The 12,970-nt window shown below is 39.0% G+C and overlaps 2 non-coding genes across 2 annotated transcripts; one reads left to right on the top strand and one right to left on the bottom strand.

Annotated features, from left to right (window-relative positions):
- The first annotated feature begins 565 nt into the window (after nt 1-565).
- Nucleotides 566-638, top strand: TRNAT-UGU (transfer RNA threonine (anticodon UGU)). The gene has a single exon. It is a non-coding gene; the product is annotated as a tRNA-Thr (tRNA).
- A 379-nt stretch (nt 639-1,017) lies between these two features.
- Nucleotides 1,018-1,254, bottom strand: LOC149502057 (RNase MRP). Its single transcript, XR_016323918.1, has one exon.
- Nucleotides 1,255-12,970: the final 11,716 nt, after the last annotated feature.

Genomic DNA, 12,970 nt, shown 5'->3' on the forward strand with positions numbered 1-12,970 from the left:
ATATAACTAACTGACTTATATACCAATATACACACTTACATACAATACATACGTATATACAATACATACATAATATACTTACATACACATAATAAATCAACATGTATGGAAATGATAAATGATAATGATTGTTCACCCGATTGTGAGTCGTTCAGTTGTTGTTAGCACTTTGGGAAACTCTTCTGTCACTGCACCTGGATGGTGGATGTGTAGTTCTAACAAGTGGATTTACTTTATTATGATTTTACATAAAGGGTAATTGTAATAAAGGTAATTGATCGGCAAAACGCTGTACGATGGTCACTTATTCTTTGGGAGCATTACAGTAGAATCCGTTGTTGAAATCAGGAGCTTATTGGAAAGAAATAAAAATGAATGAATATCTAATCATCTTGCATTTTCCTGTTCATATAGTACGAGTGATATAAAAAGATATGTACCACACGTAACTATTGCTTTTCAGGTAAACAGTTTGAGTATGTACTTGTATAAAATATTATGAGTTTATTCTGTGAAGAAAACTTTATGTTTCTAACAAATACAAAATTTCGTTTTGACTGTCGACGCCTCCATAGCTCAGGGGTTAGAGCACTGGTCTTGTAAACCAGGGGTCGAGAGTTCAAATCTCTCTGGGGGCAATTTGTACAGGTACCTTTTTGTTTTTCAAATATGTCATTTTCATTTAAGCTGCTAAAAAGAAAAATCCTTCACAAATTCGGTACCTAATTAAGAAGAAAGTTTTTTTTTAAATTACGTATTGATTTAACTAAATAAAAAAATATAGTAAAATTGAGTTTCGATACTATGTCATAACTATTATTGTTGTCATGTACAGACAAACACAGCCGATTTGATGGTAAGTGGGTACTTGCGGAAGAATAAAGCGAGAAAAAAATAAACATGTATTTAATATCTTGAATACGTTACCTGCTAAATTGGCTTTACAAAGCCTTCTATTATCAGTACAATGATTTAAAATTACAATCGGTAGAATGTCTCAATTACATTAAAAAGGTAGGTTTCCGAAACCGAGTAAGCCCCATTTCGTTTGAACCGAAGCCCTTCAACATTGACTTTGCTCTGAGCAATGCTAGGCGATGACAACGTACGGGAATTGTCCTCCCCTGCGTCACCATCGCTGCTACCATCATAACGATGTGGCGCTTTCCGCCTCGTCTCCGGGGACTTTCCACAGGGTGAGTATGAGTTACAAGAACTCGTTTGTGACCCCGAAAGTTGAACTGGTTGGAACCCCATCAAACGAAAGACTACATCTTTTATATACTAAGATTTAGAAAAAAATCGATAGTGCGATTCAGCTTCTATTTAGCAAATAATTACTTTATAAAACTTTATTTATTCTTACACCTTTTTCAACAAATTATATTAGATATTGATACTAATAATAATACTTTTTTATTTTTTATTTTATTTTTAGTAGTGAAGAAAACGATAGAAGTTTTATCTCTAGTTACTACGAGCTAGCGCCATCTAGCTTTACGCTTTTGAACTAAAATGACTGCAGCACATAAAATAACCGCTTGAATATTTTTTGCCCTTAGCGGAATTTTACGGATAAGAACTTGGTCAGAAGTACTTTTAAAAACATGTTACATAATTTTGTTCACAATTAACTAAAATAAAAATTGAAGATGTGGTGTCGTGGGACACCAGGTAGGAACGAAGTTCCTTCGGCTAATGTAGAATCGACACAATTTGCAAAAAAAAAATTGTGCTCAATTTTATGTAGGTTTTCTTGATTTTTCTCTTAAAATTTGCTGATTAGTTTTTTTTAAGTACAGGAAAGTATTTAGGAAATTCAGTATTTTAGGAAATAATAAATTACGTAAAATAAAAATAATTTCTGTAATTCAAAAAATTATCAATTAAAATAACAAAATATGTCTCTTTATTTTTGTTTGACAACATAAAATTACATAGAAATAGAAATAATTACAAAATAGAGAGAGAAGGGATGAGAGAACGAAAAGAAAGAGGGATAAAGAGAAAGGTATTATACATTACTCGCTTGTGTATGCGACTGTCGCGCCTGCGCACGTCTCATTTAACAGTTTTATTCCACGCACTTTTTTCCACGGATTTTTTCTTACGGTTTTATCACATTTTTTTCAGTTCGGTCGCGCAGCAAAATCCCTATCCCCTCCAAGCCTGCCATAAGGAACTTCGTTCCAATAAATTTATAATTGAATTGAATAAAATATGTAGCTACTAAGACTCAATTTATAGATATCGCAATTAATTGTCGTATAAACATACCTACTGAATTGTTGTAATTTAGGTTCCCGTTTACACAACGAAAAATCGGGTGCAGGGCCCCTAATTTTTACGAAGTATGTATTTCCAGTAGATAGAAGAAACTCTTCAACAAACAGATAGATCTTCACAATAATTCGTTGACCGTAAAATTCAAGATTGTTGTTAAACGCACACACTTTTCTTTTGTGTAGTTTGTTTGTTACATCCGTGATTCTTAATGAGAAAATAGTCTTCGTTATATCAAAATGCGCTTTGTGCAAATGGTATAAGGCTGGTTTTAGTTTGTGATTGTTAAGTTGTTTTACGCAGGTGCGCGACCGCCTCGTCGTCGCCATGGCTACCGCTCTCGGATATGGCATTCATTTTATTAATTTACTTGCTTTGACCGTCGGACGTTTACGATAATTTTACTCGTAGGTATTATGATGGAAATCTTCGGAGAATGTCTTCTATGTACTGTATTAACTCATGTACTTTCGAGAATAATTAGAAGTTAGTCTGCATTTTAATTAAAATTTTCATTCGTTTTAACTTTTAGTACCTATTGTCCGTCATGTTAGTCTGAGGTATGTATTTTTGTAAAACATTGTTCATCGAATATTATCGGAACCCGATTTTGCTATAACTTTCATTGCAGGCGTAGGTACCTAACTTTAGTTTTACTGTACTGTTTAAGTGTCAATAATTAAAATTGGCATATCAGCCAACGTTGTTATCCATAAAAATACGTGAATCCGTAAAAAGGGTGCGTGTACTTATGTACACGCGTAAGAAGTTATACCTTATTTTTATTAAATTTATTTCTTTTCTTTTTTTAAATATTAAATAATTAATAATAAATATTTAACGTTAATAATTTAATAATATTTAGTATGAATTATATTAAATAATAATTTTGTCATTATATTACTAAAAAATGAATGAATAATAACACTTTTTTTTACGAGTGTACATGCGCGAAAGTTCACCTGCGGCTATATTCAGACTTGCCAAGTTACGTCGGTTATATTGTAATGAGCGATTTAGTGGGCAACTTCATTTCTGTTAATTTTACGATGCGCGCGCACCGTGACGGTGCGCGCGCGTCGTAAAATTTCACTCTCATCAATTTTTCATAATGCGCCTAAAGAAGTATAACTTCAACCAAAAAAAATTAACATAAAATAAATTTGTCATCAAATAATGATAGCAATTGAATTATAGACAAACATTTAGATTAAATTAGATTATTAGTAAGTAGTTCAATAAAAGGACTAGTCGATATAAATCATTGTACAATTAATGGCAGCTAGCTGCATTCCATTGCTGGCCGACGGGCTACGGGTCGCGCCACAGTATTATACTAAAACAGTAATACAATGTTAGTTCGCAAAGGAACAAATAAAATTATTGGAAAGTATTATTATTGTCATTTCATTAAAATTGATTTAAATAGATGGTGTATAAATATTTAAATATAGATAATGATTAGATTCTATATTATGAATAGCACTATTGAAATAAAACCAAATAACCGCATGAACGAGAGAGAAACTACAAGCTATGGACTACGAAATCGATTTCTTAAAATAAGAGTTAACCTATTGTTTTGTTTATTCTATGTCATGGCTACATCACGAACTCAGGGCATCAACTGAAAGTCTTTGTGTTGGAAGACAAATATTTTTTTAAAGCTTTTAAAAAATTAGTAGCTGACATTATTATGTTCCTGCCAAAATTGCCATTGCCGAACTTCGTTTTAGTTAATTTTTTGTACACACCAACCTTGAGAATGCCGCGGAGTGAAACATTCGCTACAAGGGAGATCTTGTAAAATAATTGTTTTAATTGAAATCACACAAACTACGAAAAGAACAATGGCAATTTTTTACCTGAATGTTTTAAAAGGCGTCTTAGATTAAGACATAAACGAAACTTCATCATTTTATTTGCTCGTTTTTTATACGATGTTAGATTTATGTGGCAAAGCCACGAAAAAATGTTAATTTAATAAGCTTTTAATTCGATTTTTGTGTACTTCCGGTTTAATACATTTGTAAAGGATGGCATTTATACTATTGACACAAAAAAGCAATATTTTTTGATAATGAATACTATTCATAAAGTATTTAAAATTAAAATAATAACATTAATTATCCTTTGTTACAATTAGTACTTAATTAAATAACTAAATATGTAATAAATAGTAATGGCAGCACTTCAGATGACAATGATTTTATCAGTATGACAACTGACATAATGCGCATGACTATGCCCGTCCATAAGGCTAGTGAGTGGAAGAGAGAGCGAAATACTCGCTTCACCGCTCCGATTTTTTATGACCCAAACTGCACGGAAAAAATAATTCTACTATAGTAAATTAGCTTTGCAAGCCTTCGTTTGTCGCAAATATGTGACTAATTCGTTCAAAATGTTAAAAGTACCTATCTCTGACACACATTTTTACACATTTACAAAGAAGAAAGAACAAACTATATAATATGTATATGTACCTCGGTAGCTCTGCAATTGCTAAGGGTACCTACTCGAGTACTATTAGAGGTGTATCCTTGGTTCATCTATGATAATGAAACTAAAAATGTTAAATAAACATATCATTTACCTATTTTTTCAATTTGTTATAGTCCGTGCCTACATAAATCAGAGACATCTATATATTGATAGATAAACTCAAATTATAAAGTAAACACGTTGATATCTTTTTTTTGTGACTTTCTAATACCAAAAATATTTCTGATTAAGCTTAAGCTATGTTATTCCTATCGTTTTAGTATTTTTTTGTTTCAAGACGCCTCAAATAGATATCAGGTAAAACGTTGTATAGAAAGCTGCCATTGTTCTTTAAATATTATGCGTATTCCTATTTTGTTGGGTAACTTAAATTTTCGCAACATTAATTTAAAATAGAATATTTCGCAAAAATGGTTGCATACATCTCTTTTTTTTTCTTGTCTACGCTGATAGCCTTGAGAGGCTATTTCAGCTTCTCCATGACGTGTAGGTGAGCTCACGGGGCTTGCTAACACTGGCCCTAGCAAGAGCAATGCTTCGCAGAATCAGAATCGGAAACGCTACCCACTGAGAAGATCCGGCGCGAAACTCAGTGCGCTGTGGCTATGGGTTAATTCGCTCGTCGAGCCCTTCGTCGCAAGCGACGGGTTCGGCGAGGATGGTGACCGGGGAGGCGTTATGTATGGTCAATATTTCTATAGGTAATGCATGACAAAAGGAGTATCATCGAGCAAGCGGGCTTGGTCAGATTAATAATACTTTCATATGGTGAAATATAACGATAAAATTTCCAAATACAATACGGATGATAGTTACGGTTTCGTTGAAAATATTTATGGCACCATTCACAGACTCTGTTACTGTTATTGCAAACGGTTCCGCTTTGCTTCTTACCTCTATGTGATATTTTTTCCTATCTAAGCTAGCCTAGGGGGCTATGCCAGCGTAACCGGACGAGTAAGTGAGCTCTCGGGACTTTAACCTGAGGACGCTGCTAACACTGGCCCTAACAAGAGCAATGCTTCGCAGAATCTACCGCCGGAGCGTAAACGCGACTCACTGAGAGGACCTAGCGAGAAATTCAGTGGGCTATGTGATAATATGAGCGATCTCTATACATAGTATTAGAAAAAGTTTTTTGTATATTTCCCTATTTCGTGTATTTTGTAACAAAAACTACCAATGCAAATTAATTTCTTGATCTACCAGTTGACATTTTTGTCGCTAATTGCCGTTACAGGCACACCAGCAAACGGCCCACATGATGGTAAGTGGTTTGAAGAAAGACATGTCGGAGCTCAGGAAGAACCGAGTAGGGAAGTTCATTCCAAAACCAGATGGTACGCGGCAAAAATATCTCTGGAAACGCACTGTGGGTGAACGCAGTGGTTCTAGATTGTATAAATGGACCATGCTACAGTAATGCTGGCGGGTGCGATGGTGAAAACGAGACGACGTGATGATCACAAAGAATATATTCTTCCTTCCTTTGCTGATAGACTTGAGGGCTATTTCAGCTTCTCCTTTACGTGTAGGTGAGCTCACGGGGCTCTAACCGGGAGTTTTGCTAACACTGGCAATAGCAAGAGCAGTGCTTCGCAGATAATTCCTCAGAGCATTTAATTTATTTTATAGAGATTTTAAACGACTACTGAAGTTCAATTCATCATCTGTATGGAATAATTTTTACACATCAGAGATTATTTAGGGACAGAAACATGTGAATCACCTATACCGATCTAAGAGCACTTCCTCAGTCAAATAACGTGTAGTTACTGTTACTAGGGGGGATGATTGGAAAATAGTGGTCAAACTATAAGCCAACGCCATAAATTTGCATCCTCTAAGCAAAATGGTATATGTAGTTTTATTGCGTTTTCTCTATTGATATGTAATTAATTTCCAATACATTAAATACTTTACACCGCACGATCGTATGAACCACGACTCGAAAAAATGCTAATTCATTACATTATTCAGAAGAAAAAAAAACTTGTTCGATTCCAACTTTCTTACGGTCTTAATACGTACATACCAAATTGAAAAAAAAAATTACTAGGCTATTTTCAAAGCTACAACGCGTTTTTAATATACAGTACAGTAATATACAGTTTAATATACAGTTTGGTAAGCAGCGGCTTGGCTCTGCCCCTGGCATTGCTGAAGTCCATGGGCGACGGTAACCACTCACCATCAGGTGGGCCGTATGCCCGTCTGCCTACAAAGGCAATAAAAAAAAAAAAAAAAAAAACAATTTTCTGGAGGTCAATGTCTGAAGTTAAAATACAAATACGCTTCAATTAAGTGTATGCGAGCTTCAAAACGATGTTGACCCTTTGTCTGACCTCTCGTATTAATTTTTTTTCATCATTACACGACGATACGTTCTGTAGCTAATTAGAAAGTAGTCGAATAAAGTATCTGTAAAATTTTTATTTAAACTTTATTTAAATAACTATTCCTTTATCGTATATTTTACATTTTTTATTGTTTTTTACATTGAATATGACATATCAACAATTTGCATACACATTAAAAGATGTTAAGTTATCGTAAAAAAATTCTTCTTTAATAACTTGTGTGATAAGTTAATTACATATTTACATGCATGCATAACAAAGACGATTAATCCCTTTGTAGCTTTTAATTGTGATCCTTTGTTAGTATATTATTTTCGTAACTACCAAAGACATTGTCATATTTTATTATGATTTTTGTCAACAAGTAAATAAAGTGTGATTCATGTTTGTTAATTTTGTACATATGATTCGGTATTAAAAATATCCTGAAGAAAATTACGTAAAAGGACTTCCCTCGAGCCAATTAATTATTCATTAAATTTATTTATTTCAAATCCTAATCCTTTAAGTATCATAAAGGGCTTTCGCTCAGGAAATTCTTACTGATTATATTAGGTATTATTATAGATATACTGGATAGATACTAGATAAACTTAAAATATTATTACTTAATTAAGCACAAAAGCAAAATGAAAAAAGAAACGAGAATAACCTTATACCTTTAAACGAGCCATTCTTGTATATTAATATATACTTATATAATCTGAATCTCGGAAATGGCTCCAACGGTTTTCATAAAATTTAGTATACCTACAGGGGATTTCGGGAGTGATAAATCGATCTAGCTACGATTTATTTTCAGAAATTGTTGTTTTATTCGTGTTTTCAATAATCAACTCTTCCCGACATCTGTTGGCGAATAATAATACTATTTTTCTTAATTGAGGGCAACTAACCGCTTTAAAGACACAACAAGATGGCGTTATAAAAAAAAACCGAGTAATGCTCGGTCATCATCTAGTATTTATTTAAAAAGTACACCAGAGTTCCATCTTATTTCTTCGTAAAAAAATGTAATAATATCCAATAACTTTCTATGTCATGTGGTATAATATGCGTCATAATATTCTATCAAGGAACAAGATTACCCCGTTCTTGGCAAACACATCGATTCGAAACTACAATTTGTGTGGAAAGTTCAGATCATTATGATTTTAATGATTACTTTGATTTACTATTGATTTTATAAACAAGTGTTTGTATAAAAACAAGCCACCACTGGTATTTTCGTCAGAAAAATATAATCTATATTTTTTTAAATAATCGAGCGAAAAAATCTGTTTTCGTACCTACCAAAAATGGCCAGCGATGAATGAAACGTATATTTAAAAAAATACCTATACAATAATTTAATTAAGATAAGGTAAAGCGTCTGAGCTAGTCAGATGTGTAATGTCTAATAACGGATTTTATCGTGATTCTAAATTATTTCGATTCCTTTGTTGTGTGTTTGTGGTCGCGGTGTAAATAAGATGACATTGTTACTTCATTTTCACTGCCACATAAAATGTTAACAATGCTTTGTTAGTCTTTCGTGTAAAATGTATTTGGTTTTTGTACGTACTAGAGGTCCCGTAGTAGTCGAAATTCGACTATAATTAATTGGAATTGTAAGTTTGTACACTATTAAGATTGTATTTTATACTTCTATGATCACAAATTTCGCCAAGACTACACTATAAACAATATTAACAAAGACAAATAATATTTAATCTATTCTCAATTTGACAACAGACGTCAAGAACGAAAGCTTGACAATAAATATAGTATGCATCATGCGTGTGTGCGTCAAATACATGGTATGTAGTGTGTGTAATGTTTTCTTTATCGATTTAATGTATCGTTTATGCATTATTTAAAAATAATATTAGCATTGTGCACTTCTTCTCTATATTCTCTATAAGTGTGGATAATTTCATACTCCTCCGTCCGCGCAATTTTCGTAAAAAGGGATACAAAGTTTTTTTTTTATGATTGAAGGATTACTGGTGGCCCGGAGGCCTTTCCAGTTTCACCAGGACAGGTGGGCGAGCAAAGGATCAGCCAGGAGGGGTGGGATTTGCTAACAGCTGCCCGAGCGCCTCCGAAGAAGACCTAACAACTCAAGAGTAGCTGCTTCGCGAATGAATCTACTACCGGATCGGAATCGCGACCCGCTGAGAAGATCCGGCGAGAAACTCAGCGAGCTGATTCATGGGTTAGGTTGCACGGCGAACTCTTTGTCGAGTTCGACGAGTACGGTTACCGAGGTCCCTAAGCCTGCTCCTAGAGCTGAAGGCGTCTAGTGCAAAGGTTATTGGATCTGATGGATCCGTAAGGACGTGTCTAGGGCGTCGACGGTGACTGGCTCCTGCATGATCAGGATTCGGGGAGTAGTCAGCGGCGGCTACGATAAGGCGATTATCATGACGCATATCCTTATCGAAGTACCGTTCCGACACTGACTTCATGTATTTCTGTATAGATTCGAGGCCCAGGTCGTCGTGTAGGTCAACGTTCCTCACGAACCACGGAGCTCCGACGGCTAACCTGCAAAAGCGGGATTGTAGAGATTGAAGGGTGTCTATGTGTGTGCGGGCCGCGTGAGCAAACACCACACTCGCGTAAGTCATGACGGGCCTTATGCAAGTTTTGTAAAGTGTCACCTTGTTCCGAAGGGACATTTTACTCCGCTTACAGATCATGGGGTAGAGTCTACCGAGAATAAACGCGGCACGGTCACGGACTGATTTTATATGCGGGCGGAATGTCATCGATGCATCCAGGGTAACGCCCAGGTACTTGACCTTCCTGGCCCAGGGTATGGATTGACTAAAGAGAGTAATCGGGGGTGTGAGATTCCTCCTCCTAATACGGGAGGAAATCCGTGTGGAGCTTCTCCTCTGAAATAGCACCGCAGTACTTTTCGCTGGGTTGATGTCTATGGGCCATTTTCGGAACCACTGTCCTAGGGCTAGGGCTGCGCTCTGAAGCTTCTTCGCGATTAGGGACTTGTTTCTACTGGAATAGTAAACAGTCGTGTCGTCGGCGAATAAAGCTAAATGGGTCGGCGGCGACCGGGGAATATCGTTAACGAATAAGCTAAATAGGAGGGGTGAAAGGACAGAGCCTTGCGGGACTCCAGCTGTGAGAGGTCGTGGGGAGGAGCGGGTTCCCTCGACTCGATATCGAAAAGAGCGGTTCGACAAGAAGTCCCGTATGATGAGCACGAGACTATCCGGCACACCCATGTTGAATAGTTTGAAAATCAAACCGTTGTGCCAGACTTTGTCGAACGCTTTTGCGACGTCGAAGAAGAGAGCTCCCGTGTATAACGGTTTTGGTCGATTAAGCCCCACAAGAATGTGCTCCGTGAGGCGGTGCACCTGTTGAACGCATGAGTGATTTGTACGGAATCCGAATTGTTCATCGATGAGAATGCCCTTGTATGAGACGAAGTCTCTGAGGCGTTTGTAGAGCAGACGCTCATACAGTTTGCCTAGAGACATGAGGAGGCTAATCGGGCGGTAGCGGTCGGATGATTTTATGGCTTACCGGGTTTATGTATGCCGATAACGTCCGCTTCTTTCCACACCGCGGGAAAGATACTGTTCGCCATAGCGGCATTGAAAATAGATGCCAACAACACGGTGAGTTGGACGGGTAGAAGTTTAATAACGCGGTTGGATATACCGTCGGAACCGGGAGCGTTGCGAGGACGTAGGTCTTTGATCAAGTCTTTAACTTCCATCGGGGTGACGGGTGGTAACGCATCCGAGGGTGGCAAGGAGGCTCTGCGTTCTACCTCACTGTCTACTAATTCTACATGAACAAGGTCCACGGATTGAGTGCTGGGCGTGCACTGGGTTTGCAATGTATCGGCCAGCAGCTCTGCTTTTTCGTCATCATCGAACGCCGCGAGTCGGCCTGAGGGGCCTACGAGGGGGGGGGGGGCATAGTTACTACCGTATCCGATTTGAGAGTACGAGCTAAGCGGTAGTATAACCTTTGAGAGGGCGCGAGTGCTTCTAAGAAATCAGACCATCTGGCATCTCGGACTTCGGCGATGCGAGACTTTACGTCGCGTTGTAGGGCACACATTCGAATACGATTTTCCGCGGTAGGATACCTGTCGTAGGCGCGTATCGAGGCGTTCTTAGCTCTAAGGAGTTCCCTAATATCATCGGACAATTTGAAGCGGTGAAGGAAGTCCTCCGCTACAACTTGTTTCGATGATCTATCTAATGTTGAGGTGATGTGTGACGTTAAGATGTCTTTGGCTTCAGCGGTATCCTAAGGAGACGGGGTAGAGTCCGGGTTAAACGGGAGCGATGGTGGATCAGATTCAGCCAGGCTGATGCCCAGCGTGTGCCAATCCACCACAGTCCTCGTGACGGAAACGGAGTCGGGAGCGCGACCGAGCTTCATAACGACGGGACGGTGGTCTGAATCTAACTCTGAAACTACTTCGATCGAGTGTAAGCTTAGAGTTACGTTTTTTAATAACGCTATGTCGAGTATATCCGGGCGATGCGCGATATTTAGCGGGTAGTGAGTCGGTGTTAGCGGAGCGACGATATCGAAGGCGAGTACATCGACTAACGCGTCAAGCCGCCTGCCATTCGGGGTTGTGGTGTGTGAGTTCCACCTGATGTGTTTACAATTTAGGTCGCCCGCCAGAATGACAGAGCTCCCCATGCCGAGCAGCGCCTCGATATCACTGCTTAGAACGATCTTATCCGGTGGAAGATAAACGGACGCGATAACGATCGGCGCGTGTCCCGTCAGTGAGATTCGGCACACTGATGCTTCGATATTAGCGAGCGCGGGAGGATCGAGCGGGACGCAATGCAGGGCTCTTCTATAGTAAATGACGGTACCACCACCACGAGCAGAGAGCCTGTCGTTCCTGACCATGTTATAGTTCGCGATTTTAGGGTCACGGCGCGCGGGCTTAAGTAGGGTCTCCTGCACTAAAAAGATATCAATTTGATGGTCACGCAAAAAGTCAGAAACGTGATCACGTTGATTTGCGAGACCGTAAGCGTTAAAAAATCCTATCGTTACGGATAGGGGCTTTATTCTACTTATATACGCCATTGATTACCGGCGGAGTGAGGGGAGGACGTACGTATTTAATGACGCGTATACGTCGGCGTATTCTTGCACAACGGCGATAAAGTGTTGTGCAGTGGAGGCAGCGCGAATGGCGTCGCCCAAAGCGTTAACGCGCTCAAAGTTGATCGACTGAAAGAAGTCGATCGCTAAAGCGAGATTGTCGGACGCGGTCGGAGGGCAAGTCGCGGGAGAGGGACGAGTTGCGGGGGCGGGACGAATCGCGGAGGAGGGAGTTGTAACCGTGTTCGTGTACGGCAGCGGTTTCGCCCAAGCCGAGACACTGGGCACCGGCGCCGGAACGAATGCTGGCTTAGCCTGCGACACAGAGGGTGCCGAGGCTTTGATGTCTGGGCCGGAAGCTCGGAGGCGGTTTTGGCGGGCGACGCGGCGATTTATTTTCGGGGCTCGGGGGCATCCGCGGTAATTTGCGGGGTGACCCTGTGTACGACACAGGACGCAGCTAGGCGGTTCCGTTGTGGTTTTTTGATCGCGAGTGCAGAGGGCCGTGGCGTGATCTCCTAAACACTTGACGCATCGGGGGCGCGCGTGACAGTTACGGGAAGAATACCCGTATAATTGGCAGTTATGGCACTGGCTAGGTGTGCCTTTCTTGTGTGGAGTTTCGACGGCGATTCCGGAAAGGCTACAGACCGTTCGGATGTTGAATATTTGCTTACCCTCGGGGGTAGGCTGGAGGGCGACGAGAACCATGTTATATGGCTCCC

Source organism: Bombyx mandarina, chromosome 11, assembly GCF_030267445.1.
Source record: "Bombyx mandarina strain Sakado chromosome 11, ASM3026744v2".
Taxonomy (NCBI): domain Eukaryota; kingdom Metazoa; phylum Arthropoda; class Insecta; order Lepidoptera; family Bombycidae; genus Bombyx; species Bombyx mandarina.